The sequence below is a fragment of the Loxodonta africana genome, chromosome 1 (genome assembly GCF_030014295.1).
Source record: "Loxodonta africana isolate mLoxAfr1 chromosome 1, mLoxAfr1.hap2, whole genome shotgun sequence".
Classification (NCBI taxonomy): domain Eukaryota; kingdom Metazoa; phylum Chordata; class Mammalia; order Proboscidea; family Elephantidae; genus Loxodonta; species Loxodonta africana.
The window spans coordinates 166660233-166666232 of record NC_087342.1 but is presented as its reverse complement, the minus strand read 5'-3'; positions in this window follow the sequence as shown (position 1 = coordinate 166666232).

The window sequence follows — 6000 nt, the reverse complement described above, 5'->3', positions numbered from 1 at the left end:
GTGGCTATGAGTTGGAATCAATTCCAAGGCAAGGGGTTTGGTTTGGTTTTCTGAAGCACCCTGAGCAGCTAGAGTGGCGCTGTCAAGCTCCTTCCCCCAGGGAACTACACTCAGCATCTTAGCATCAAGCTGCCATAGCTTTTAACAGTGTCTGTGAGCATCTGTGCTTTATCTTGACTTATTTTGTGCATCCATTAGCAAGATGTGTCCTAAGGTATCAGGAAAGCCTAAAAGAGCTGGTAAGGAGTTACACTTTGCGTAAAACTGGGCATATTTCTACTTTAAATGGGCTGTGTATTTATCACATCATTCCTGCTTTTACTGTAAGTTGAGTGTTATTTTAGGTTTTATAAAATATTTGGCATGATTTGGTAGGCTATTTTCTGGGTCTGGGAATGCTCAAAAATTTTTCCCGTATACATTAATGGTAATTACTCCTTTGCTTTATGTTATTTTGACTTAGGAAAGATTTCCTAGGAACACACTACTTTCAGATAGCCGGGGAAACCTGTTTCTGATTTATTGGGTGTTTTTTTTTCTTTGAGTAAGTATATACAGAATTTTATGTTTCTATTTAATATAAGTGGTAGTGTTCTGGAGGCAAATTTATGTTTCTTTTTAATTAACTTATTTGATATCTTATTTTTATAATGCATTGTATTATTTTGAGCATTAATAAATAAAATATAGCATCTATTTTTATAGGATTTCATTAAGGAACTATTTCTGAAAGTAAACTTTTCTTAAGTGTCATTTTATCTAGTCCTTAAAAATGGGCATTTGATATGTTTTTCTTTCAGGAGGAAGTGGCTTTTCTTACTTTTTATGAAATTAAAAACGTAATTTTTCCAAATCAAAACGAGATTCTGTTCTAACCTTTGTTAAAAGCTAACGTATTGCCTGTCTGTCTAACAAGTTCAAATGTCTATGGAAGTTGTAATCATCATAGAAAATCTTGACTAATTTTGTTCTATATTAAGAAATAATGGTAATAAACAATCATATGTAAGTATTATAAGATTGTTTGCTAATTCCTTCACATTTTTAGTGAATTATCTCTGAAGATTTACTTATTTTAGCTTTACAATTTGAAACCTACTATTAGCAATTGTGAACTGAATTGGATCAATTTGTTCACTTGAAAAGGAGAAACTACTTGAAATTTCTATCTCATTCAATAAGCATCCATTGAAGGAGTAATTGAATAATAGTGATGATTCTCTTTTCATGTGCATTATTTTAGTCCTCAGTGAGCCCCAGCTCTCCTGTGCCACTCTCAGTAGATCTTAAGTGAATCCTCAGGAAAAGTGATGGATCATTCAGTGTTGTGTGACAAGCTCTATTGTGTCGATTAACATGGAGAGAAAAACAAATTACCTACCTGCTTGGCAGTATTTCCTCAGATGATTCTATATAGCTAATTACCTGTTCTTGGTTTGAAGGACTATCACTTCTCAGGCCTGCTGTCATCTCCCTGCCAGTGAATGTTATCCTTCCTTTACTTGGCCTATTGCTAAAACACACTGACACCCTAGCCAAGTTTCCATTGTCTTAATATTCCTTGACTCAGAGAGAATCTCTTTTTAGCAGAATTTAGTCGCTAGAGCAAGACAAAATTTATTTACTAAATTTTTTAATCCATATAGTGCCTGCAATAATGGGCTCAAACATAGCAATGACTGTGAGTATGGTGCAGGACCCGCAGTGCTTTGTTCTGTTGTACCTAAGGTCTGAGTAGGAACTGACTGGATGGCACATAACAACAACAACAATCCTTCTTTCATGTGATGATTAGGATTGAGTTTCATTTCTCTTAAGGCCTGAATCATTGAAATTTGCCACAAGTCTTATAAAAAGTAAATACCCTTGCTCGAGGCGGAGCCAAGATGGAGGAATAGACAGATGCTTCCGTCGAGCCCTCTTTACAACAAAGACTGGAAAAAAGAAGTGAAACGAGTATATTTGTGACAAGCAGGGAGCCCTGAGCATCAAAGGCAAGCTTAGACAATGAACTGAGGGGCAGGGGAAGGAAGAGACCATTCAGAAGCGGAGAGGAGTTACTGGACCTGAATCACGGGAAGCCTTCAGGCACCGTTCCTCCAACGGCTGCAGCGGCAGCGGGCTGGTCCTAGCATTCCGCTGCAATTTCCTCAGGGAGAAGCACCAGCCACACAGCCCACTCACACCTCCGGAACATGAGCAGAAGGGTGCTCTCGGCAAAAGCAAAGTACTTGCATATATTTTACCGTGCCCCTCCCCCACCCCCAACCCAGCTTCAGCTGCTGAATCCCTAGGCCTGAGATAGGCCCTGATGACCGCCTGGAGTTATCCTCCTGGTCTTGGGGAAGGAAAAAATTTGCAACTAGGGTTGAAAAGATAATTTGCTAGCTCCATTAACTGGGGGAGCTCAGGACAGAAGTGGCTCCTGTCCAGGCATAAACCATCCGTGGACCTTAAGCACCTTTCCCTTCTGCATGGCCCTGTGTGGGCCTATTTCGCGAGAATAGGCCCTTGTTGGCAAACTCCAACCATTTCAGTGCTGTGGTGGAGGAGTGGGTGTTTGACGTTTGACATTGCTTTGCATATTAAACAGGGTCCTCACCTACCCACAACAGGGACCTAAGGACTGGTGGCTCCACTTGGGTTGCCCAGCCACCCGTGACAGGGGCCCAGGGATAACTGGTACCTCCCAGTTCTTACAACAAAACCTTTGGGTGCTCATAGTCCCTCTGCAGAGCCCACCCACCAGCACACTCTAGAGAACAGAGACGCGTTTTCCTCAGAGACACTTGGGGGTCGGTTCTCAGCCCCCTGCCTTGTTCAGAGTGTGACCCCCTGCTACAATCAGATACGGGTCTATACACCAATCACCCCTGCCCCTCTAAGACTGTAGGACAGAGCCTATACCACACACTTGATATCAGCTACCTGGGAACCTGAGTTGAATTCATACAAGAAAACTGAATGGACTCCTAGACTGATATACCTGATAACAGCTCTAGCCAGCTGGGGACAGGACACCAGAACTCTAAAGGCGAAAATAATCAAGCTAGCTCACTCAAGCAACCCATAATATGGGTAAACCAAAACAATACAAAGCAAGCAGCTATGGCACAGTAAGCAAGCATAAACTAATACAATAACTTATAGACGGCTCAAAGACAACAGTCAATATCAAGTCACATAAAGAAACAGGCCATGATCACCTCAACAGGCTCTCAAAACAAAGAATCCAGGGATCTTTTAGATGAAAGTGCATTCCTAGAATTACCAGATGCAGAATATAAAAGTTTAATATACAGAACCCTTCAAGACATCAGGAAGGATATGAGGCAATATGCAGAACAAGCCAAGGAACACACAGATAAAGCAACTGAAGAAGTCAGAAAGATTATTCAGGAACATAATGAAAAGTTTAATAAGCTAGAAAAATCCACAGTGCTCAGAGGTCAATTTATATCGATAAATGCACACATACAAAAAGAAGAAAGAGCCAAAAGCAGAGAACTGTCCCTACAACTTGAACAAGTAGAAAGTGAGCAACAAAAGAACCCATCAGACACCAGAAGAAAACAAATAATAAAAATTAGAGCTGAACTAAATGAATTAGAGAACAGAAAAACAATCGAAAGAATTAACAAAGCCAAAAGCTGGTTCTTTGAAAAAATTAACAAAATTGATAAACCATCGGCTAGACTGACTAAAGAAAAACAGGAAAGGAAACAAATAACCCGAATAAGAAACGAGAAGGACCACATCACAACAGAACCAAATGAAATTAAAAGAATCATTTCAGATTACTACGAAAAATTGTACTCTAACAAATTTGCAAACCTAGAAGAAATGGATGAATTCTTGGAAAAACACTACCTACCTAAACTAACACATTCAGAAGTAGAACAACTAAATAGACCCATAACAAAAAAAGAGATTGAAATGGTAATCAAAAAACTTCCAACAAAAAAAAACCCTGGCCCAGATGGCTTCACTGCAGAGTTCTACCAAACTTTCAGAGAAGAGTTAACACCACTACTACTGAAGGTATTTCAAAGCATAGAAAATGACGGAATACTACCCAACTCATTCTATGAAGCCACCATCTCCCTGATACCAAAACCAGGTAAAGACATTACAAAAAAAGAAAATTATAGACCTATATCCCTCATGAACATAGATGCAAAAATCCTCAACAAAATTCTAGCCAATAGAATCCAACAACACATCAAAAAAATAATTCATCATGATCAAGTGGGATTTATACCAGGTATGCAAGGCTGGTTTAATATCAGAAAAACCATTAATGTAATCCATCACATAAATAAAACAAAAGATAAAAACCACATGATCTTATCAATTGATGCAGAAAAGGCATTTGACAAAGTTCAACACCCATTTATGATAAAAACTCTTACCAAAATAGGAATTGAAGGAAAATTCCTCAACATAATAAAGGGCATCTATGCAAAGCCAACAGCCAATATCACTCTAAATGGAGAGAACCTGAAAGCATTTCCCTTGAGAACGGAAACCAGACAAGGATGCCCTTTATCACCACTCTTATTCAACATCGTACTTGAAGTCCTAGCCAGGGCAATTAGGCTAGACAAAGAAATAAAGGGTATCCAGATTGGCAAGGAGGAAGTAAAGTTATCACTATTTGCAGATGACATGATCTTATACACAGAAAACCCTAAGGAATCCTTCAGAAAACTACTGAAACTAATAGAAGAGTTTGGCAGAGTCTCAGGTTATAAAATAAACATACAAAAATCACTTGGATTCCTCTACATCAACAAAAAGAACACCGAAGAGGAAATAACCAAATCAATACCATTCACAGTAGCCCCCAAGAAGATAAAATACTTAGGAATAAATCTTACCAAGGATGTAAAAGACCTATACAAAGAAAACTGCAAAGCTCTACTACAAGAAATTAAAAAGGACATACCTTGCTCGTGGATAGGAAGACTTAACATAGTAAAAATGTCTATTCTACCAAAAGCCATCTATACATACAATGCACTTCTGATTCAAATTCCAATGTCATTTTTTAAGGTGATAGAGAAACAAATCACCAACTTCATATGGAAGGGAAAGAAGCCTCGGATAAGCAAAGCATTAATGAAAAAGAAGAAGAAAGTGGGAGGCCTCACTCTACCTGATTTTAGAACATATTATACAGCCACAGTAGTCCAAACAGCCTGGTACTGGTACAACAACAGGCACATAGACCAATGGAACAGAATTGAGAACCCAGATATAAATCCATCCACGTATGAGCAGCTGATATTTGACAAAGGCCCAGTGTCAGTTAATTGGGGAAAAGATAGTCTTTTTAACAAATGGTGCTGGCATAACTGGATATCCATTTGCAAAAAAATGAAACAGGACCCATACCTCACACCATGCACAAAAACTAACTCCAAGTGGATCAAAGACCTAAACATAAAGACTAAAACGATAAAGATCATGGAAGAAAAAATAGGGACAACCCTAGGAGCCCTAATACAAGGTATAAACAGAATACAAAACATTACCAAAAATGATGAAGAGAAACCCGATAACTGGGAGCTCCTAAAAATCAAACATCTATGCTCATCTAAAGACTTCACCAAAAGAGTAAAAAGACCACCTACAGACTGGGAAAGAATTTTCAGCTATGACATCTCAGACCAGCGCCTGATCTGTAAAATCTATATGATTCTGTGAAAACTCAACCACAAAAAGACAAACAACCCAATCAAGAAGTGGGCAAAGGATATGAACACACATTTCACTAAAGAAGATATTCAGGCAGCCAACAGATACATGAGAAAATGCTCTCCATCATTAGCCATTAGAGAAATGCAAATTAAAACTACGATGAGATTCCATCTCACACCAACTAGACTGGCATTAATCCAAAAAACACAAAATAATAAATGTTGGAGAGGCTGGGGAGAGATTGGAACTCTTATACACTGCTGGTGGGAATGTAAAATGGTACAACCACTTTGGAAA